Source organism: Colias eurytheme, chromosome 17 (assembly GCF_061535395.1).
Source record: "Colias eurytheme isolate Ceu_HAF_F1 chromosome 17, ilColEury1 Martin Lab GWU primary, whole genome shotgun sequence".
In the NCBI taxonomy this organism is placed as follows: Eukaryota; Metazoa; Arthropoda; class Insecta; order Lepidoptera; family Pieridae; genus Colias; species Colias eurytheme.
In genome coordinates, this window is record NC_142996.1 from 1,601,859 (window position 1) to 1,626,221 (window position 24,363).

Below are 24,363 nucleotides of genomic sequence, written 5' to 3' on the forward strand. Positions count from 1 at the left end.
TGAAACGAAAAGTAACTAGCGTGACGTTAGAAGGTTAGGGCCAAATGATATGCAGTCACGATATAGCTGTTACAAACGTAAGGTCATCTACTTCCCGATCTAACAGTCTATACAAATAATACAAATGTATGTCTGTCTGTTACTACTGAACTGCTGATCCTATTTGGATGTTTTTTGATATACGACAACTGGTTAATTTTAGATTACCAGTTTAACTTTAAGAAATAGGGGATTAAAATGATTACTGAACTGCCGAAAAGGTTTCGATATTTTCTATTTAAGATCATAGTTACTTTTATCATAGTAAAAAATTTTACTATGCTTTTATCGCAAACATCTTGAAGGGATGAAAGGGACGATAATTTGCATGGAATAAGGCAAAAGAAAAAAGTATTTAATAAGTGTTTAAAAATACCTATAGGTCTTGTTATATAACTGATTTTTATCTTTTGAATAATGAATATTCCCTTTTTAATTTGCCTTGCCAAAAATAGCATTTACACGTGTAGGTAAAATTAAATAAAATGAATATTCATTATTCAAAGATAAAAATTAGTTACAGATAATAAATGAGATAATAAACAAAACAACATTAGTTTTTTTTTTATAAATTTTGAATATAATTTGAGTTAATAACATTTACTCTTAGCTCTGTCATTCAAATGGCTCATTAAGGCGTTACCCGGCAATTCCCGGCAATTTCGACTATGTTCAACCTCTATAAAGTCTGGTACAACATAAAGCACAATACCGAAAAAAATATATAAAATAGGATGGTCTTTGATCTTTAATTGCTCGCGAGGACTTTTTTCCAAAGTTAATAGATTTCTAGAAAAAAAATGTGCCGTGGTCATCGATTTTTCCGCAAATACTCTATAAACTTCGTAACCTGCTGACTTAGAGCTCTGAAAATTTTATGTTTAATAAATTATCAGTTACACAACAGTCCCTGACGAGGATTTTTTGTTTCACTGATTGGTATCTTTTTAAATACAAAATGCGAGGAAAAAAGAAGGTGCAGCGGAAGAGGTTTGAGATCCGTCAAGTATGGTCAAGGTTATTAGCGCATGTATAAGCCTTAAATTTCTGGGCGCGGGTTGTGGCTACTCGCAGTCCACTCGCAAAAAAATAGAACACGCTTCTATTCACTTTACTACACAGCCTACTAAACACTTGCACTAAACAGTCGCTGTCCACACGTAGTCACTAATCACCTGCATTCGCACTAATAAAAGTGTGAACCAGCCATATGGCTAGTTCATGCAGTGATACAGCATACAGGTACATAGGTATTTGGTTTTCTAATAATATGATACATTAGATTACATACATTTTTTACATCGTACCTTCTTACTGATATGTAAAAAATGTCATAATTTTTTAATAAAAAACTTCCATACAATATCACTCAATGTCATCATTTCACGAAAAAGGAAAATAAAGGTAATTCGTTTTTATACCAAGCGGAGTTACAGGAAATCGAAATTATATTGAATAATGCTGTATTGAATGGAGAATATTGCCAGTTATAATACCTATAGCAAATCACCACCTCCCATGGTTTTATTGCTTAATCGATAATTGGATACTTTTTACTCGTGTGTTGCCAGTTTTTACCATATTTCCATAATAAGTAGTAGCCAGCACATGTTTTGTTGTTTTTGTTGAATAAATACGAGAATTTATAGTTGAATTGTTTCGGTACCTGTAATTTTTACGTGAAAAATTATATTGATAGTGAATATTTTTGATCTGTGATTGGATTGTTCGAAGTAAACTACTCTATGTCTATGAAGACCATAAATTGTGAGAAAATACTTCAAATTTTATTTTGAAAATAATTTTCAATAACATTCTGTTTTGTTTGGTTTATTATATGGTTGTTAACTTACGTATATATCTTTATCCGAACATTCTTTTAATTACCTGAAACAAAAAAGATTACAAATTATAAAAATATGTTAATATAAAGAATACCTACTAATTTTTTATCTATGCTCATTATAACATAATCTTTTCAAATACCAGTTTTAACTGGAATATTTATTTATTTATGTATAATGAACAAGGTTAATTATATAAATAAATTATTATACATCATATAAAATTTCAATGACAATAGAATAACAGAAAATATAGGTATGCAAATAATAAAAAATATATCAAAAGAGTTGTACTTATATAAAACACATGTATAATATCTATTCATCCACTTAATTTGTATTCAATTTGCTCACGAATTTGTACAACACGGCGAATATTGAAATTAAAAATTCTAAAACACATGGACAGCTATCCGAATGCGATGCCAAAGCGCGCGCGAACCAGATCTGTCAAACGCAAGTTGAAAATAATGGCGGATATTTTTGGCGGGAACGCAGTAATATCATTGGCTTCGTTATGAAGAAATATAGCTACGGATAAATCGTGGCACTCTCATTTGTTTTCTGTTATGAATCAACGCCAGATTTGCACGAGATTTACGATAGTTTTAACGCGCTTGGATCAGTTGAGAAATTATCGTAAATAGGTGTTACATTTCCACTAATGGCTTGCGTAAACGCGACTTTTATACATTCTCTAACCTTATGTAGCGGAAAGGTATGCTGCGATACATAAATGATGTGTTTGTGGACATACAGCTAAACAGAGCTACATACATAAACATAATTAATGGCACGTGTTGCATATTTGAACTGCATACATAGTAAAGTACGTAATCAAAGACCTCTTAACTACAAAGTTTGTCTGTTTGTATCGTATTACAGCTGTCGTATTACTAAGACTGCCATAAATTATTGAAGTGATATTTACTTCGTAAACCAACTACGTATTGATATAGGTTATAGATTGTATATAAATAATACATAACGTATGAAAGGTTGTCTTTTAATTTCGTCATACATATAAGTATTTCACAATTTTGCTACTAACAGGATGTGGTATTACCCCAAGTAATATATTTTATAACTAACATAATATTCAGGCATGGACCAAAAATAGTTTTTTGGTGCATGATTCAGGTATCTAGGTAGTAGGTACTTAGGCGGAATCAAATTAAGCTGAGGATGTTAATTTTCTCAATTACAAGATTTAGGAAGCTACGAAAGCAAAACCTTTACGACTCAAATATATAAGCCTTTGAAGTATACATACAAAAAAAATCATATGTAAGCGGAAAACTAGTTTTAACTTTCCACATAAAGTTCTTGACATTTACGTAAACAAACAGGGGAGTAGGGTTAGGGGAAGCAAAAGGAAATTTTTCATGCATATTCCTGAAGGCAAGTACTTTTCAGTAAAGTCCCCTTATTTACTATTTCACCCTTTTTAATGGTGGGGACTATGTACTTAAAACATTGGGGTGCGTTTAGAGTGCAATTTATAAGGGAATTTCTTGGTACATGTCAGTACATATGTGTTATGAACGTTTGACATAGAAATATATATCATACATATGTATAATATGGACTAGCATTTACGAAGTGGAATTTAAATATTATATGTATATTTTAATAGCTAACCGTCATTTTAATTAAAATCAACTTTTATTGAGAATATAAATTAGATAAACAAACTAGGCAGGCCAACATTACGATCAATAAATAAAAATCTGTATAATTTTGGTATTGGTAGCAAGTAGCAACAAAGTAATAAAAATGCGCCTTTATGCTAAACCAAGTTTGGTTCTACAGAAAATGAAAGGAATTTTATAAAATACGATATGAAATCAACAAAAAAATAAGTCGTAAAACATTGTTTAACCGCACTAAAAATAAATTTACGACCGCAAAAAGCCATATACGCCGTTGCCACTTGCAAATTTTAAATAAAACCGGCCAAGTGCGAGTCGGGCTCGCGCACAAAGGGTTCCGTAGCAGCAAATATAATAAATTACAGTTAAATCAACCTATCTCAAAAACTATAAGAGATACTTTGATCAAACCAAAAATCGTTGAAAGAGTTAATTAGCATGCATCACCTCTATTTTTTTTAGAATTTTATACCCCGTAGTTATAAAAATAGAGGGGGGGGGACATACTTTTTACGACTTTGAGAGCTGATATCTCAAAAACCGTTCACTTTAAGAAAAATGTTTTTTAGAAAACTTTATATCATTTTAAAAGACCTTTCCATTGATACCCCACACGGGTATGTACATCGAAAAAAAAAATTTCATCCCTCAGTTACATGTATGGGGGGCCCCACCCCCAATTCTTTTTTTTACTATTTAGTGTCATATTTTTGTAGCGGTTCATACAACACATATTCCCATCAAATTTCATCACTGTAGTACTTATAGTTTCCGAGTAAATCGGCTGTGACAGACGGACAGACGGACAGACGGACAGACGGACATGACGAAACTATAAGGGTTCCGTTTTTGCCATTTTGGCTACGGAACCCTAAAAAGTATAAAAGGATCAACGACCGCGCGCGCGGGAACATTGATGACATCTGTCAAAATGGCAATTTTTATGGCAAGGTCAGAACACGGAGCGAGTTCGTTTTAATTTATTTATTTCCGTCGTCAATCAACTGGATGCAATTTTGTAGTGCAGCGACCTTAGCTTTATTTTATCATCTGTACTGAGCGGTGACCTGTTCGCTTTATGGTCGATAGTGCTTTTTTGCACTTTTTGCTATATAAAAACTCAACGTACCGTGTATAATGTAACTACTACATTAATTTCGAAGCTTTTTTACTGTAGGTTACATGAAGTTCTATTTCTGATTCTACAAATGTTATCCTTGTTGTGTTTTGGCGCAAAAATTGTAATTACACGGTTTTGACTTAAATTTAGCATAACATGGCCATAATTAACGCTGAGAAAATCTGCGGTTTCAAGCTAATCTTATATATAAAAATGAATCGCAAAATGTGTTGGTAAGCGCATAAATCGAGAACGGCTGAACCGATTTCGATAATTCTTTTTTTATTATATTCCTTGAAGTACGAGGATGGTTTTTATGTAGAGAAAACGTAAATATGTACCACGGGCGAAGCCGGGGCGGACCGCTAGTCTTATATATAAAAATGAATCGCAAAATGTGTTGGTAAGCGCATAACTCGAGAACGACTGAACCGATTTCGATAATTCTTTTTTTATTATATTCCTTGAAGTACGAGGATGGTTTTTATGTAGAGAAAACGTAAATATGTACCACGGGCGAAGCCGGGGCGGACCGCTAGTAACTTATACTTACAAAACAAACATTAGTAAGCCGGCACTCCCAACTCTAACAGAATTTTGAGAAGTGCAGACGAACGACTTTTGTTGAATGAATTTATTTTCTTAAATATAACACAGTGTAAGAAGGACTATTTTAATTACATTTAGCTTAGTTGTTAAGTTAGCCTGTTAGCTTGGATAACTAAAAATATATTGCAACATGATCAATGCATCGAAAGAATGTTATAGTTATACTTATACCCACATAAATAAAAAAAAACAATATAAATACATAGTATTTTAATAGAAAAAAAAAGGAAAAAAATATGTTCCTCAGATATAATACTTTTTATTAAAAATTAAAATATTGCAGCGGTTGTTTACCTATTGCTATAGCAACCAACTGTGAGTAGAAACTAGATGAGTGCATTCATCTTACCCTAAAATCCTCAATCGACAATGTTAATTTTTTTATGTACAGGAAAAACTTATTTCATACTTATTAACAATATTCCGTTTTTAAAAAACCAACATCATACATATTTATTGTTGAATTTTTTCGTACTTTAATCTAACCTTATTATTTTTTTTATATCCATACTAATATTATGAATGCGAAAGTAACTCTGTCTGTCTGTTACTCAATCACGCCTAAACTACTGTACCAATTTGCATGAAATTTGGTATGGAGATATTTTGATACCCGAGAAAGGACATAGGATAGGTTTTATCCCGGAAATCCTACGGTAACGGGTTTTTCTCTGAAAACGCGGGCGAAGCCGCGGGCGGAAAGCTAGTATTATATAAATTACTATAATATAGATTATAGGTATTATGCTTTGCATTTCAACACCTCATTTCTATTATAAATTTTATTCTTAATTTCCTTACCAAGCAAATGTAAGAAAAATGTTACACACCATTAAAATAACAAGCAAGAAAGCTTACATGTAATGAGTATGGTTTTTATCTGTATGTGCGATCTCTGCCAGACAACCTAGACGTAGATAACGCTAAGTGATGTAGTTGCTGGCATAATGTACATATACAAGAACATATACATATTATGTAAAAACTCTTTGTATTCATTTTACATTTTATCGCGCGTTTGCAATGTTCTAATTCTAACTATAGTCAGTCATTAAAATTTTTTTTCGTTTATAATAATTTTAAAACAGCTTGCCCACAGGCTACATATCAATGTTGTATGTTATGCAATATTTCGTAATATGAATTAAAAACTTCTTCAAATATGAATGCCTGAAATTTTCCGTTTTTTTTTTTTTTTATATTAGTTTATTTAGTTCTTATATTCTTTTATACATAGTTGCACCACATACTAAATCACACTTTTAGCAACATAACAGAAAACACTAATTCTTATATATAAAATTCTCGTGTCACAATGTTAGTCTGCATACTCCTCCGAAACGGGTGGACCGATTCTCATGAAATTTTCTGTGCATATCAGGTAAGTCTGAGAATCGGCCAACATCTATTTTTCATATGTACCACGGGCGAAGCCGGGGCGGGCCGCTAGTAATATATAATATCATGCAAAACATTCATCTCGTGAACAAAAACCTCCATTCATCAAACGAAACGGATACACACACATGCATTTGCAGATCTATTGAAAAGCCTATGCAATTACTAGAAAGTTCTTTTGATATATAAATCCCTTGAAGGCTTCGAGGCTGACGCCCTCTAAACAGCTGACGGAGGGAACGTCCCTTGGGAGCAATGAACTCCAGTATTATCTGTAGTCTGTACCTAACATTAGCTGAATACGTACATAACTTGTTTAGTACAGGATTAAAAGCTAGACTTTATACTGGGATCTGTGTTGAACGAAATTAAACCTTATTATAATAACTTTAGCCACTCTGCCTGTATAGTGACATACTTATTATTAATATTATGATCGTCAAATTGGAATATCAAGGCAATAATAATATAATATTCCTTTTGCAATACGCGGAGGATATAAATATATAATCTATGAAAGGTATCAACTATAAAGTCTGCCCACTAATCACTATAACTTATAGAGTATGGCCGCCAAAAATTGTACATTCAAGAAAAAAAAAATGTCCTTGTCATTTTATATAGCACCAGATTTTTTATATAGTAATTATGGTAGTTTTTAAATAGTTTCAGCTTCACTATGTTATATTTATCATTATATTAATAATTTAAATTAATTTTGAGTGCCTTTAACAAGCTCAATATTTTTTTTTTTGAAATGCTTATTTTCCTTTCCATACTAAAATCATGTGTCCCACTTAGTCATCTCACACTTTGAAGTCACAAAATTATGCAAAAATCTATTGATACCTGTAAAATTTTGGTATTTCTAAATTATTCTGTAAACTTGTGGATAGTTTTAACAAGTTCTAATAAAAATAACATAAAAGAAATTAATATAAAACTCACTTAAAACTATGTCTCACTTTTTTTCACGAATGATACTTCACGCACGGTTACCATAAAATAACACCCTAAATAACTAGATATCCAAGCCACAAAAATATTTTTAAGTAGGGGCAACACCGATTTACATGTTGGCCACCCTTTAGAAAAAAAATCGCCATTTTGTTACTGTCAAAGTTAATCGAAAGGTAGTCGGCATTTTTGACCCGCAACATTTTAATAATTTTGAGTGAGAATTATGCAAGGTAAGAATACAAATTTACTATATTATTTAAATTATGTGTGTAGCTTTAGTGTTCTAGTAACAAATCAAACTATGCGGCGTCTTATTACTACAATACTTTGGCGAATAAAGGCTTTTTAGGTTATGTCCAACCATATTTTTATTCACGAATGATACCATGTGTTACTATCGTGTTACGTAACATCCGTGAGCGGCTCTTAGGGGTAGTACTCACTAGAGAATCTAAAGTTAAAAATTTACTTTTTTACATAAAGAGAACCCACTTCAAAAACTATCATGTTTCGGAAGTTAGTAACTTTTTTACTATAATAATTCGTATTCGTAATTAATATCATAAGTTGTGAATGATTCTTGCATTTGTAAGTACATATTATAGAAATACAAAATTTGAGAAATAAAACTTTTTCTTTAATATTTAAATTTGTTTTATTGAGTTTTAAAGTAATTTAATCAAATAATTTAATTAACAATATAAAACAGAAATGTAAAAAAATCTCCTGCATTATTAGTTGTAATGTACACTAGGCTTAACAAAATCACGTATGTTACTATCAGTCACGTATGTTACGGTGTGTTACGATTTCACGACTGTTATTGTACAATATTTGGCGGCCATACTCTATACCTACCACATACCTACTATTTTAATATAGAGATGATACACACGTGTAGCGATAAATTTGACTTTCCCTAAAACGAAATAAGACACACAAACTCGCTCTAAATTACATCTTCATAGAGCCTCATAATTAATATTGATTAAGTTTTCATAAGTTATGTTACAAGTTACAACTAGCTGTGCTCCGCGGTTTCACCCGCCTGGCTCCGCTCCTGTTGGTCTTAGCGTGATGATATATAATAGCCTATAGCCTTCCTCGATGAATGGACTATGAAAGACACTGACACTGAAAGAATTTTTCAAATCGGACCAGTAGTTCCTGAAATTAACGCGTTCAAACAAACAAACATAAAAACAAACTCTTCACCTTTATATGTAATATGTATTAGTATAGATTTAGAATAGATAGAACAAGTTCTACGTAATATTATTATCTTCTAAAATCCATATGAGCGTCTATAACGTTGTTTATCAGACAATAACTCAAGATAAATGGAATAGAAAACAGTATCTTCATTTTAATCAAATCTTATAGTAATTTCGGAGTCCATCTTTAAAATGATTGAAAGTATGCCTCTATCCGTAATATTTATATTAACTCCATCCCGTATTACAGTAATATTAATGTACAAATTACTCAGATTATACTCTGTGTAGTAAGAACTCCGGTGTTTTTTGCTCTACAGTAATTTTTTACATTCTTTGATGTAACAATTAAGTTTGTTGCTAGCCGAGCGCTCAAGGTCGTTAGCCCCGAAAACCGAATCGCATTATTATGCCGCGAATTTAAACATTTAAATAAATAACAGAGAGAACCTTTCGTGCACAACTTATTTCTACAATAGGCGCTATCTCGTTCTGGCGGGTATAGTCGCGCGCGTGCGAGCGGGACCGCGTAACAAGGTCACTGGTCAGCGCTCAGCCGTTCTCTCAGACGCGCGCGGGGCGCGGGGGAGTGCGCAGACGGCGCAACGACATGGCAGTCAACACTGTGACGTCACTGCGGGTCATGAGCGCAGGCTTCGATGCGTAAGACGATGCATACACGTGAATACATTAAAAGTTTTATAGTCTGTAACCATTGTCAGTAGTTGTCTGTAATTCGATTGTTACGTTTTTAATACGTGTTCTAATGTTGTTTTATTTGTAACATGATTACAATTGGATTTATGTATTTTATGGCTGATAAACTACGGATTGTTTATTACCTACTTAATATACGATTGTTCAAATGTCTTTACATAATATACCTACTTAATTAAGGAACATTTGACCGGATTTCTCCGATAAAATATGCATCAGCAGTGAACAGCTTGTTGCCCTTCTTTATAACACCTATACTAGTAACTATGTTTATTTTTTTTTGGTTTCAATTTACATAATAAATGTTTAGTTTATGTAATGTGGGACTTTAAGTATTCAATTATTCAAGAAAAATATTTAAATTCTTGTTAAATGAGCTATTTTAAGGAAAAGTGTCTCCAGTTTCAACCAAAAATAATCAAAATAGTAAATACGTTTCTTGAACAAGTTTGAATTTCGCTAATTCGACAGTTTACATTAGGTATATAAATTAATTTGAAATTGAAAATGATGGTAGCCCTCTAACTCGCATAAATACCGAAGAAGATTTACTTAAAATAAATGAAGATTGACTATCTTTCGATATAAAATTGTGTAACTCGTCAAAATTATTACATAGACAAAATTTTGTACTTAAATTTACATGTAAATATTTCAAATACGTTAGAATGATTAATATTTATATACACTTTCATATTATTTTTTATAAGATATGTTTTGGCAATGTTAATGTTTTTAAAATAAAAAATGTATTATATAACATAATTCGAATAATGTTGAATATTGTTAGCTTAAATTTAAACTTATGTTACTTTTATAAAATGTTAAAATACAACAATATGTACACAAAAAACAAATTACACTACTCATTACACTACTACACATTTACCCAGGTTCCACCCCTTATTCATACACTACTGTGCGGTTTACTCTCAATAACGTTTTCAATCAGAAAAATAATAATCGGTTTAAGCTACCCAAGTTTTAATATGAAAGTTACAACTATATTAGTATGGCCATGGTTATCTAACTTAAGCGAGATATGCATTGTTAAAAATTCACACTACATTGTATTTGCGTTCCGTTCAAAGATTGTAGGTCAAAAAATTTATATTAAAATTAAAATTACTCAAACTATTGTGACGAATATCTTCCCTTTTATAACTTAATATTATGGCTATTCACGTAAATGAACTTAAACGAGACTTAGATAACTATTTTGTCTCTAATTCAGTTATATGTAACACTGAACGGGTTCGAGACTTTGTTAATAAGGAGACGTGTAAACTTACCGTTTTAACACAGAATATACGTAGCATATCAAAAAACTTACCTCAATTTGAAATTTTCCTTAAACAAATTAATATAGATATTGATATTATTATACTAACGGAATGTTGGTTAAAACATCTGCCAAGTATACCATCGCTGTCCGGATATAATTCTTATGCCACCAATCATTGTCCATCTCAAAATGATGGTGTTGTTGTTTACCTACGCAACACGTTAGTGGGAGCCACTGTTTCGGAAAGTATATTTCGTGACGCCAATACTTTGGTTATCAAAATAAACAACAACACAGCTATAATTGCCATATATCGGTCCCCAGCGACTCGTTTAATTAATAATTTTTTAGAAACTCTTAGTGACCTATTATCTACGCTTACCTCTTTTGTGAATTTAGTTGTCATTGGAGATTTGAATATTAATATAGCTGAAACTAGCACCGATCCCAGGATAGAAGACTATTTAAACACCATGGCTAACCATGGGCTCTTACCTGCCCATAGGTTCTCAACTCGTGGTAACAGTGCGCTCGATCATGTTTTGCTTAAATCTCGTCTGCCATGTAATACTGTTGTTATTAACTCCTCGGTTACAGATCATGCTGCAGTTTTGTTATGGACAGAAAAAATAAAAATTAATAAAACAAAGTCCGCAACTGTGACCAGGATAAATTATGACAATGTAGTGGATCAAATTAGAACTAACAATTTTAGCGATATTCTTCAGTTAACTGACGTAAATCTTGCCTCTGAAGCGCTGACTACATATTTGCAAACGGTTATTCAAAGCAATCTGATTTACAAAGTAATCTCTAGGAACTTTGTACCAAGGAAACCGTGGATTACTCCAGGCCTCTTGCGTTGCATACGAAATAGGGATAGAATGCATCTGAAACTGAAGAAACAACCTGGCAATCAATCCTTACATATCATCTACTGTCGCTATAGAAACTTCTGTTGCAATGTTCTAAAAAAAGTAAAGCAAGCATACGAGAAAGCGGAATTAAATAAATGCAAGAAGAACGACAAACAAACGTGGAAGCTTATTAAGGAATTTACTAACATGACATCTTCAAAAACTGACAACTTGGAACTCCTGAGGCATAATCAGACTATCGATGATATTAATGAATATTTTGTAAATGTAGGAAAAAATATGGCAGAAAATATTTTAAATGACCATATAAGAGTTAATGACCAAAATTCTATTCATAACTACCAAGTACCCTGCGATTCTATGGGCTTAAGGGATACCGACATATATGAAATAACTGACATATTAAATAGTTTAAAAGCTGACAGTGCTACGGGTTATGACAATATCCCTTCTAAAATATTGAAACTATGTAAAGATTATCTTGTGCCAGTCCTTACTCATATTTGTAATCTCTCATTGCGATCCGGAGTTTTTCCAAATTCATTCAAAATTGCTCTTATTCATCCAATTTATAAAAATGGAGACTTAAACCTAATCCACAATTATCGCCCTATATCTGTCTTACCCGCAATATCTAAAATATTGGAAAAAATTATTTATTTTAGACTTTCTAGTTTTCTCAATAAAAATCAATTCTTTTCAAAACACCAGTACGGTTTTCTCAGAGGTAAGTCGACAAATGACGCCGTAAATGATTTAACAAGCCATATTGTGAACAATCTTGACGGCAAGAAAAACTGTATTGGTATTTTTTTGGACTTGGCCAAAGCCTTTGACACCGTGTCTATACCCATACTCCTGAAGAAACTTGAAAGAGCTGGTGTCAGAGGGTTGCCGCTACAATTACTAACAAGTTACCTTACAGACAGAAAACAGGTTGTCAAGATTGGATACACAACTAGCTCTGAATGTACCGTCACCTATGGTTTGCCACAGGGTAGTGTACTAGGCCCTACATTATTCCTGGTGTATATAAATGAGCTATGTAACATATCTCTAACCAACGGCCATGTGATAACTTTCGCTGATGATACGGCTCTCGTCTTCAGTGGCAATGACTGGCAAGGCACTAAAAAATCAGCGGAAGCTGGTCTATCTAAAGTAATGACTTGGTTAAATGATAACGTTCTGACTCTAAACTTAGATAAAACAAAGTATCTTACGTTTTCCTTATATAAAACTTCGCAGCCAAAGGACTTCACCATAACAGCACATACATGTCAAACTCCCGATACTGAAACTTGTGATTGCAGACAAATAGCAAGCGCTGCCACCGTTAAATATCTAGGTGTACACCTGGACAATCAACTTAACTGGAAACATCACATTAAATTATTGTCGTCTCGTACTCGCAAACTTATGGTTATATTTAAAAAGCTTCGCTCAATAGCTGACCAAGATGTACTTAAAAAGGTTTATTATGCAATATGCCAATCGATATTATGTTATTGTATTCAATCGTGGGGTGGAGCGGCTAGAACACAAATGTTGAAAGTAGAAAGAGCACAAAGAGCGGTATTAAAAGTAATGATGGCTAAGCCCATATATTATCCCACTACAACCCTTTACAATGAATGTAAATTACTATCAATTAGAAAGCTCTTCATACTTAACTGTGTTCTTGCTTTTCACAAGCAGACAAACTGGCATAACATAAAAGTTGAAAAAAGGCGCAAGGATAGAGTTTTCAACCTACCGCTTGTCCGCACCGCAGCTGCAAAACGTTTTCATGATTTTTTGGGCCCACTTCTGTATAACAAAATTAATAAAATATTAAACGTTCGTAATTTGACCTTATCAGATTTGAAAATTAAAATTACCAATTTGTTACTTACCTTGTCTTACAGCGAAACTGAAGATTTTATGAAAGTTTAATCCCAATCACACATAAAATATATATAAAGAACCGCATACTCACACAATCTCTCAAACAACCGAACATACACACACGCACACTCACACACACCCACACTTACACACACACACACACACACTTACACACACGCACACACAGACACACCCACACAAACTGCATGCCCGAAATGTTATTATTAACCTTATTTAAAAAATCAATTTGTTTCTAATTATTCTGTACTTACTTTATAAAATATGTAAAGTCTACTAGTATATAAGTTAACTAAACAATACTGGCTAAGTCTGGAGAGGAAGGCGTCGATCGTCTCTAGCACAGGTATGTTCCTAGTTGAGGCGATCGTCGTGTCTAATTTGTTTTGTATTTATGTATTGTTTCGAAATAAACGATTTTTATTTTTATTTATTTATTTAATTTTAAAAATTAATCATCGCCAACATAGGCTTCGGAGTCAATAAATAGGTACATAATATAATTAATAATATGTATTTACGGTGTATCAAAACCTTACTACCATAGTATATTAAATATACTATGCTATTATGGCTATAAATTTTATACATACTATGTTATAATACTGTTGTTCCGCAAGCCCCGCCCCTTTCCGAATAAGCGAAATGAAACAAAACACTGCTACAATGGCTTGTACAAACATAAAAAGCGATCTGCGTAGTTATTTATACGTGAGTGCGGGTGTTTGTTTGTCACACCGCCAAATGTTAAAATTAGACACTTGATAAGATGCCGCGAGTGGCGAACTCGTTACGCAACCAGTGATTTTGGTACATTAATAAGAATAATATCTTAATAATGCCTTAGAATTCAGATTCAGTGTGTAAATGGCTTTATTAGCTCATTTTATAATGGGGGATTGACACAGATCGTAATTAAGAAATTGTTAAGTGGATTTGATGAACTGTATTAGTTAATGGTTTTGATAACGCATTTGCTACCACACTTTATACTGAAATTTAAATGCTACAATGGTGTTAATTTTTACATTGCTACAGAGCAATAATATATATACGTTTGCTAAGAAGTTGCTTTCTACGACTCTCTGTCATATTGATATCTCTAAATAAGGTCAAATTCAACGTCATATCTATAACAATTACTATATAAAAAGCGGTTATAGATAAGACCCGGTATGAAACTCGTGGTATATACCGAATTCCAATTGAGGAGACATTAATTGGCAGCAATTTCTTGTCATTTGTTTTGTATTAATAGACTACAGGCACGGGTTGAAAAAATTATGGGTCATTTGACCCACCACCTGACCTATCTAGAATGATATAAGAGCATAAAATAATAAGATTCAGCACTATGACGTCACTTGTAAGCTGTCCACCTGAGTGCAGATGAGAATTCGAAGGTTCAGGTAGAGATTTTCTCCCCTTGTCTCCATGATTTTTGTACGGCGTTGCGGAATAATTGATTAAAAGTAGTATAGAAATAGTATGACACAGATGCCGTACAAAATCAAATGACCAAATTTACCCCGGCAACTGTCGAAAAATAAAAATAAATTCCGACTTTGTGGACCACCATTTTTGTACGGCATCTGTGTCATACTATTTCTATACTGCTTTTAAGCCATTATTCCGCAACGCCGTACAAAAATCATGGAGACAAGGGGAGAAAATCTCTACCTGAACTTTCGAATTCTCACCTGCACTCAGGTGGACAGCTTACGAGTGACGTCATAGTGCTGAATCTTATTATTTTATGCTCTTAAGTAACGTAACGGCACCAGTCTTGTACAGATTAAGGAAAAAATTAAAGTTTTTTGCAAATTTCTCGTAGGTTTTTTAACTTTATTGGATATTGTTTAGTTATACCTTTAGTTCAATGTTAGTTTAACGTAACCAATGTTAGAAAAAAGATTACAATGCATAAATAATGAAGTTATTTATAAATTAAAAAACCACTTTTTTGCACCAGTGTTGGACAGTGAAAAATCTAATGATGGACACCCAGTTTTGGACAACATCCAGTTATGAACACCCATTTATGGACTGTACCTAATGTTGTTTCTCCAGTTATTTACACTTGGAGAAGACTTATAGTTATCAATAGAATCTTGAAAATGATGATAAGAATACAATAAATCGGGGATGTATTTATAAAAAATAGTACTTATTAATTATTTTGCATAGTTATAATATTTAAATAATGTCTTAATTTCCATTTTCTAGGCAAAAATTGGACAAATGCATCGTTAAATACGAGTTATGTCCGTTAAGAAACACCAATATGGGTTTTTTTCTCAATAAGTCAGGGATGAAAAATATAACTAAAAAAAGTACTGCCATTCCATCCATTTTGGGACTTCTTCTTCTTCGTCATATCACTCTAGTCAGAGCGAACGTGGTCAACATGAGGTTTGGGGGGGGTAGATGTTACCCGCTTCATGATGTTCCGCCTGTTTCCTGGCATTCCGCTACACTCGTGAAGTGAATCGCCAATCTAAATCCGCCAGCAGCCTTAATCTGATCGGTCCATCGATATGGATTCCAAATTGTAGCACGAGACAAAAAGCTTTTTTTAAACTGTTGTCAAGATGGTGTGGATGAAATTTAAGCGTCTGTGCTATATGGTGGTGGAATTTAGCAGCAGACAGCGATCCAAACAGTTCATCAGAGAACTCTCTATGATAGATGCGTTACAGTACGCATAAGTATGCGACTTCTCTACGCAGTGATAGAGAATGAAGCCGAGAACGAGTCGCACAGCACATAATGACCCATTGTTCTAAAATATATTCTTCACGTTTAGATAGATATTATGTTGTTGGACCCATTAGTGTAATTTTAACAAAAAATATCAATGTCCATTATAGGAACCAAAGCAAATCCAGTCATGGACAATTGTTGTACAATATTGGAACCCTTTGTTTGAAATGGTCGTGATAGGTATATTATTAATCAGAAAGAAAAGACAACACAGAAAAGCGCATGTAATTAATACCTTTAAAAAAAGTTTATTTTCGACATATGTCCATAAATGGATATATCCATAGAATTAAATCCAGTTATGGACACTGAAGAATTTTATTTAAACAACATAACCTATCATGATACTAAATCGTGTAATATTTCGTACAAATAACTACTATAAATAAAAGTAATGTCAAATTTTGCTAACATTTATACAAAAATTCTTATAACCAAAATTATGCCCTCACTTCCTTAAGGATTTCCTTAGTAAAAACGGATTTCTTCGAAACGAGTCGCAGCAACTAAACATAACGTTCTGCCATCTTCAAACGTTTTGGCCGAATAAGATAAAGTGTCGTATTTTGATAGCTTATGAACCAGACTTTTATTTTAAGTATTGCCAAATTATATAAGGTTAATTTTGGTCTTAATATTTAAATTTAATATTTATTTTGTCCATTACTGGATGCTTGTCCACCACTGGTGCCGTTACCTTATATCATTCTAGATAGGTCAGGTGGTAGGTCAAATGACCCATAATTTTTTCAACATGGGCCTGTAGTCTATAAGTTTTATACAAATAAACTGATATTTTCTTCTGCATTGTTTTCACAAACGACCTTCACTCGAATGACAATATTGACGTATTATTTCATGGCTATTGATAAAGTGGATAATTGCGCAAATTTTTTATTTAAAGAGCGCCGTATGGTTTCAAATTAGGACGTATTACCAAAGATAATATAATACTAAAGGTATTACTAAATATGAATTTTGTTTTTGGATGCTAATACGGTTGTATGGATTTGCATAAAATTTCGCAAGTAAACCATGATTTAATTGTTATGCATGTTGCATAGGTACCTTAAATAACAGAAAACAGGTAGGGATTACCTACTTTGAAAATATGAGGATAATAGGAGATAATACATTTATTTAAGGATAGGTCTAGTCTAGGATATTGTCTGGGACAAGTAAAGACGGGCCGACTTTTCAATGCTTGGATAAAACTTATTCGTCGAATAATGTATAAAACTACCATTTTAAAAACGTTTTCTAATTGCCCGTATTTGACAGTTTACGTGACATTTTAATATTATCGTGTAATACCACAGTATTACCATATTTCCTAATAAATAATATTGAAAAAATATTGTAATACTGTGGTAATACCCTTTAGTTTCTGTGATCTGTGTGTAATACTTTATTGGACGGATAAGTTTTATCCAAGCATTGAAAAATCGGCCCTAAATCAATGTGACAAGGTATCTAATTAAATATTGTGCGTAAAATTAAGATTATTTATACTGGGTTTTAACTTTTAACTTTATCATTTAATTTACTTATCAATTTTAAATCTGAGTTAATAAAAAATGATTTATAATTAATTACCTGTAAATCAACATAATTGTGGAGGTGTGGATTGTTACATAAGTATTTTTTCAACTTAATTCAAAGTTTTAAATAAAATTCTAAGTATATTATATTATAACCGAAAAAAAAACTTGAATTAACATAAATTGGCTCAAGCTGATAATGTTTGTAATTTACGTCATAACCAGCTGGTATTTTATTGTACTTGAGTATTTATTCAAGTAATTAACGTGAATTATTCGCAATGTCAGAATAACTAGCTTCCCGCCCGCGATTTAGTCCACGTGAACTTTCAAAATTTGATAATTTTTTATTGGTAGAAAGTAGCAATTGCTTCCTTGTTTTACCACTTTTAAATACTTTAGTGCTCACATCATAAAGGCATAATGGCCGCTCTATACACGGGTAGAGTAAACGAGTAGAGCGGTAGAGTACTAACTAACCTACTTATTATACTACTAGTAGATACTATCGATAGAGTAGAGTACTAAAATTTGGTAGAGTAGCTAGCACCGTGGCAATATGAAAGTTACTCTACTAAAACTGTTAGAGTACTGAGAACTGGTAGAGTAGTATGCTATAATGCTAGTTCACTCTACCGTTCACTCTACTCGTGTACAGCAGCCATAAAGTACATTTATTTAAAGTTTTAAATTATCGTTAGTGATACCTTTTTTTTTTTTTATATATTCAGACTAAATTAACCTATCTTTATTTCATAGTTTTCAATCACTGATTTATTATCTACATACTCCGGCTTCGCTTGGCTTGTTATGAACATGTGGAAAAAAAAACTTCCTAGTCCTACTAAAAATGCTATCGTGTTTTTGTTTGTCCGTCTGTCTCGTCTCAACGGAGCAACGTACATACACGTAATTTTTTGCACATCAAGAGTCGGAGGGTCTGCTAATTATATCAATTTTATAAGGTATTTTTTTTATCTGCAGAGCATTCAACTCGATGAATTCAAGGGTGTGTCGCTAGTCTTCACTATTATTATTAATTAGGCATTATGCAGAATCCTTTGATTATATTTTGTTGAAATAAACTCAAAAACTCTTGAACCGATTTTGAAACTTTTGTCACCAGTAGAAAATTCATTAATCATTCCTGGTTCACACAGCTTATTTCGCACTTGTTTCTATCCCGGTAACCCGGATAGGACCGGCACTATTTGGATGTCAATACATATTATGTAAGTATAAAGGAAGATTATAGACATTTATGTTTTATCCTAACTAAACCCGAACAATTCCAGGGCGTGTCTCTAGTTATACATCACATAGTTTTTATTAAAAGCCTCCCGTACACGTGAAACGTGTCACGACTGAGTTGACCCAAATACCCAGTCGGCAGTCATTTCGGTCGGCCGCCATTTGCGACGACGATTTGCCACCGCGAAAAATGGCGCGAATTTTAAATTTAAATATGATGTTCTGTAAAGATTTCGGTCTACTTTTTTGTGTCGGAATGAGATTAGGGTTTTTTATGTGTTGATATTTATAAAGTGGTTACTGAAATAATTTTAAAGATAAGTCAATAACATAAAATCACTACGACATCGCCATGTTTATTACCTGTGTTTATTACGAACTACAAAAAATTTCACTGTTTTATCAATATAATATGGACACCATTAAATGGCATGTACTTGTCTCTAATAGCAACATTTAGAAACAATATAATTAGACAGGTTCCAATAATTATTCTACATTAAAGTGTCGTTCACACTGAAATATTTTAAAAGCAATGCATATGTAACAGGGTTTAGATATTCTAGACTTGCGTGGTGCGTTGAACCCAATAATGAATACGACACGTGTAGGTTATTATTTAGACTTCCTTAGTCTCCTTGTTAGTGCGTAATGTAAGTACCACAGATAATATAATACATATTATATGTAAAGTATTATGAATTAAATCAGGTGTGTACTTTGTTTATGGACCTTTATTGTCTATGCCCAATGATTCATTTCGGTTGTTTCTCTAATAAGTAGGTAGTAATAAGTAGGTCATTATTAAAAAAGGGATAGCTTACTCCTGTAATTCTCAACGGCTTTCCGTTGCACGGGGTGAATCTAATAATAAAATATTATTAAGCTAGGTATTGCATAGCTTCTATCGCGGGCCTTGAGCGCGGGGACCGAATCGAGAAATTCCGTAACGAAAAAACCTCACGCAGAGACATAGCATGCTATAGCTTTACGGCGGCAGTCCCCGAGTGCCACACGCTTTTTTTTTTGTATTTGACAGATATGCATAGAAGTGTATAACTTGTATACGTAGTATATTATTACTAGTCTGTGGTATAACTAACTATGTAGGTAAGTATAGGTACCTACTTCAAAAGTATCTTTTGTATAACATAGGTATACAGTGTTTACAAGAGCATATTTAGATGGTTTTCCAATTACAACCGGTTCCAACATATTGTTAATTTGCTACCAATAAGAATCCAATTGGAGTCTGATAAAATAATAAGTGTGGGGTTTTATTTTTACAAACTCCGCAATTGTGTTAAAGCTCGAAGCATAAAATAAATAAAAAACAAAGAAATGTTAGTTACAAACGAAGTGTAAAAATACGTTGAAAAAAAAATATCAAAGTTACGTCGATATGATCGCGCAAAAAGTAAAAAGCCGCCAATCAGTGAACCGCCATCTTGAATCCGCGTAGCAACCATAGACAAGTGATTTGTGTTCGTCGTCGAATCACTGGCGAGTGGCGTAGAATAGAAAAAAATGCGGTACAAATATTATGCATTGCCACTTTTCTGCCGTTACATTTTCATTATAAAAAATTAGTTACATGGTACACGAGTTGCCATAATTGTCTAACAAATTTGCCTTCACCGGAGCCAAATGCAGACATTTTAACTTCAATTCATTACCATTTGGTATGTATTCACTAAAACTTACTGTCAGTTTATGAACCATGGAGGTGTTTAATAATGTTATATGCATAATTTACAATATTAAATGTCAAATTATCTGGCTATAATTACGGCAATATTTTAATTTAAAGTAACACGTTTTATGACAGTCGTAAAAGAATAGAGCGTGAAAAATCGCAATATTACGAAGTTTTTATTACTGATAATATGTCTACAACAGTTACGGCCACAGAGTATATAACTTTTTAATCATTCACGTAGAAAAAGCGCACTATATCAAATTCAAACACGGAATACTCCGTTTGTGCGCAAAAATACCACAAACTTTTAAATTTAATTTTAATATTTGGCAACATCTGGAATCATTTTAAATTAATAGCACATTTACGTGCTATTATATATTATAAGATTATTTTAATTGAAACGTTGTGGTTTGTGGCCAAAATGGTGCCTGCCTGACGAATTATGCCATTCCATTCCTGTTTGAAATTTCGTATGAATAGATAATATTGTCTATGGTCTGGAATAACATTTCCTTCTCCATAGCAGCAAAGGCAGGGTTTGAAGCCGTTATGTATTTTTAGAAATATGTTATGATGAAGCTAATAAATAATAGTTACGAATACTAATTTGAGACCAAAGAAAATACTCCCGTGTTTACGAACTATACAAATAAAGAAAATAGAAATATCTCTAACTACTCCTTTTAATCTTTATCTACTCCCTCCATGTTTAATCTTCCAGATACTATTGTAACAATCTCTATTGTCAGTGCATTATAGGTATTGAAGAAAAACAGCTAATATGGTAATTGGACTGGGCGCGAGATAAAACAATTTATATTTCTCTATCCTTATTTCTTACACACGCAGCTGCAAATTTCAGCAATGTATTTATACAGGTTCCACAAAAATATAGGCATCATTTGGCAATGTCATTTTAAATTTACGCAGTAGATGCGAGAAGACGATAAACCGGTACAAAGAAGTCCTTGAAAACTATCTTTCACATTTCTACATAAATAATAATTAACAGGTGATTGCTCGCAATTTTCGGTACATATCACATAACTTCTGATAGCATACACGTGTAAGCAAGTTGATAACATATTGTACTGAAGGAATTCATTTGTTATGTCAAGTTGTAGACGCTCAAAAGCCGTGTATCACTGAATAATCGCTTTATCGTAAAAATATAAAGTTATATTTGAGGAAAAACTTATCTTTAGGATTATACTTTCATGTCTTTAGATAAAAAAAGATGTATATAATGTTTATAGGACCACTTCTGACTTCTGAGTCTGAAGTAAAATCTCCTTAGATTAGGACATAAATTTATTCACATTCGGCCAAATAATCTCGAAACTATCAATATAGAGATTATGTGATTTAAAAAATACAGCATTAATTTATTTATCAATTTAAAATTGCACCTGATATGCAGATAGCGTATAAAGAATAGAATCCAGTTCTAATCGCAGAATATCTAAATCAAACCTGACAAGTTTTTTTACATAGTAGAAAAACATGTCAGTCTAGTCAGTACCTAGTTAGGATTGCCTCGTGTTTGAATCAAGTCCAATGTCATCCACTCATACTTCCAGGAATTATAAAAACATTTCCACGAAATCACTTGCACTGTTATTTGTTTATCAATTTGCAAAATCGATATGTCATTGTTTCATTTTAAATAAAGGTCGTATTATGACTGGAACTAATTTGCTGTATAATGCTGATTTGTTTATTGTTGATATCTATAGTCAGAAAATGTTGCGTATTAACTTTTTTACTGCTAAGTATCTATTATTTTCTACGTAAAAAGGTCCGCTATATTAAAACATGGGGACATGCGCAAAATGGTATTCAACATTTATTAATATTATTCTCAATCTTTTTAAGTTTGTATTTTGAAAATGGCAATGATCAAAACCGGAGTAACACACATTTACATTTATTAGCGGCGTGTGTTTACCGATCCTAAAATGGATATTCTTATAGTTAGTCTATTTTCAAGAATAATATTATATTATATAATATTTGTTATTCAAATACGAAATAAGCTCTTAACGCCTCTACTATTCAATAAGAAAATTATTGGCCACAGTAAAGACTACAGTTTCTACGGTTCTATCGGTAAGCGAAACTGTCTACAATTCTAGTTGAGCCATAAATTCACAGCATTAAGTCGCCCTCCAGTCTACCATTAACCTTAGCTGTAACTGGGCATGCAAACCGCACGATTTGAAGATACACGATCGCTCTCACAAGGCTATGTCACTGATACCTATTAAACTCGGTGGCATTAAAGCAATGGAGGGGATTAACCAACCGGATTGAATAGAACATAAAACAGAACAGTTGCTAATAGCGAAATGCAAATTTGTACTGATCGGGTGCTGCAAGCCAAGTGTAACCCGTACATATAATTCGCATACCATTTGCATACTTGCTCACTGTCAGCCTACTAAATGGATTCTATTTTTAAACTACTTAAATTTCGAACTGGCTGTTGTCTTTGGTATATAATATTTTATATTTAATCTATTGAATTGAAGTAAGTGGAAACTTCGTACTACATTGTACGTCATGCCACGAGTATTTCGTTGTTTTCAACAACAAATCTATCGTAGAGACGTTATGTATGGATTTATTAAAATTTATTGAGGTTAGTGGCACCACCAAGGTCTGGACGCGTTATCTTTGGAGATAAACAAAAATCATTGTTTATTGTGACGTGATGAATGTAAAATATAGGTACCTAGGAAATGAATGTACTGATAACATTTTAACGATTTTCTAATGAACATTATTGTTATAAATAAGGCAAAGGCTACAATATGATGTATTAAGAAAAATTCTAACGGTTTTTCTTTCTTCTTTTTTCTTTACTTCAGATTCTTGTACTTTACTTAGGTATATGTCTTAAAGCATTAGCAAGATTATGCACTTGAAAATTAGAAAAATTCGTAGAATTCTTTGTTTAAATAGATCTAATAAAGCTGAATTAAGACATTTTTATTAATATCTTATAATCCTGCAAGTTTAAGCATCATTAAATACAATGTCAAATAGGAAACTTCCAGAATATTCTAAGTATCCGACACGTGGGCACGTGAGAACTTTATTCATTGCTATTCAAGTTTATGCCCTTATTTTCAAGCTGTAACTGATAATATTGCACACTTCAGAAATGGAATTCTAGGTTCTTGTTTATTTCCCTAGTATTTGTTAACTATATAAGGCAGCTGCATCATGTACTTATTTATTTTCTGTTGCACTGACCATAATGCCGTGATGGCAAACATGTAGATTGTAGGTACCTTTTAGTTTTGCCATTATACTAGCCTCAACAAATATTACCATTGGCATGCCATTGGTGATGAACCAAATATCACTTTCAAGTACTTTGACTAAAGTAAGAGAAACGGAATTAGTAAGTTTATTGGTGAATGATTAAGTATAAGCAACTGCATGTCGCATTTTTCATTTTGAAGATTTTGAGTTTTGAG

The 24,363-nt window shown here is 32.7% G+C and overlaps 1 protein-coding gene across 1 annotated transcript in view; it reads right to left on the minus strand.

The window, feature by feature from the left end:
* Snoo (Sno oncogene) overlaps nucleotides 1-24,363 on the minus strand; it is a 58,391-nt gene that overhangs the window by 30,789 nt on the left and 3,239 nt on the right. The window lies entirely within an intron of this gene.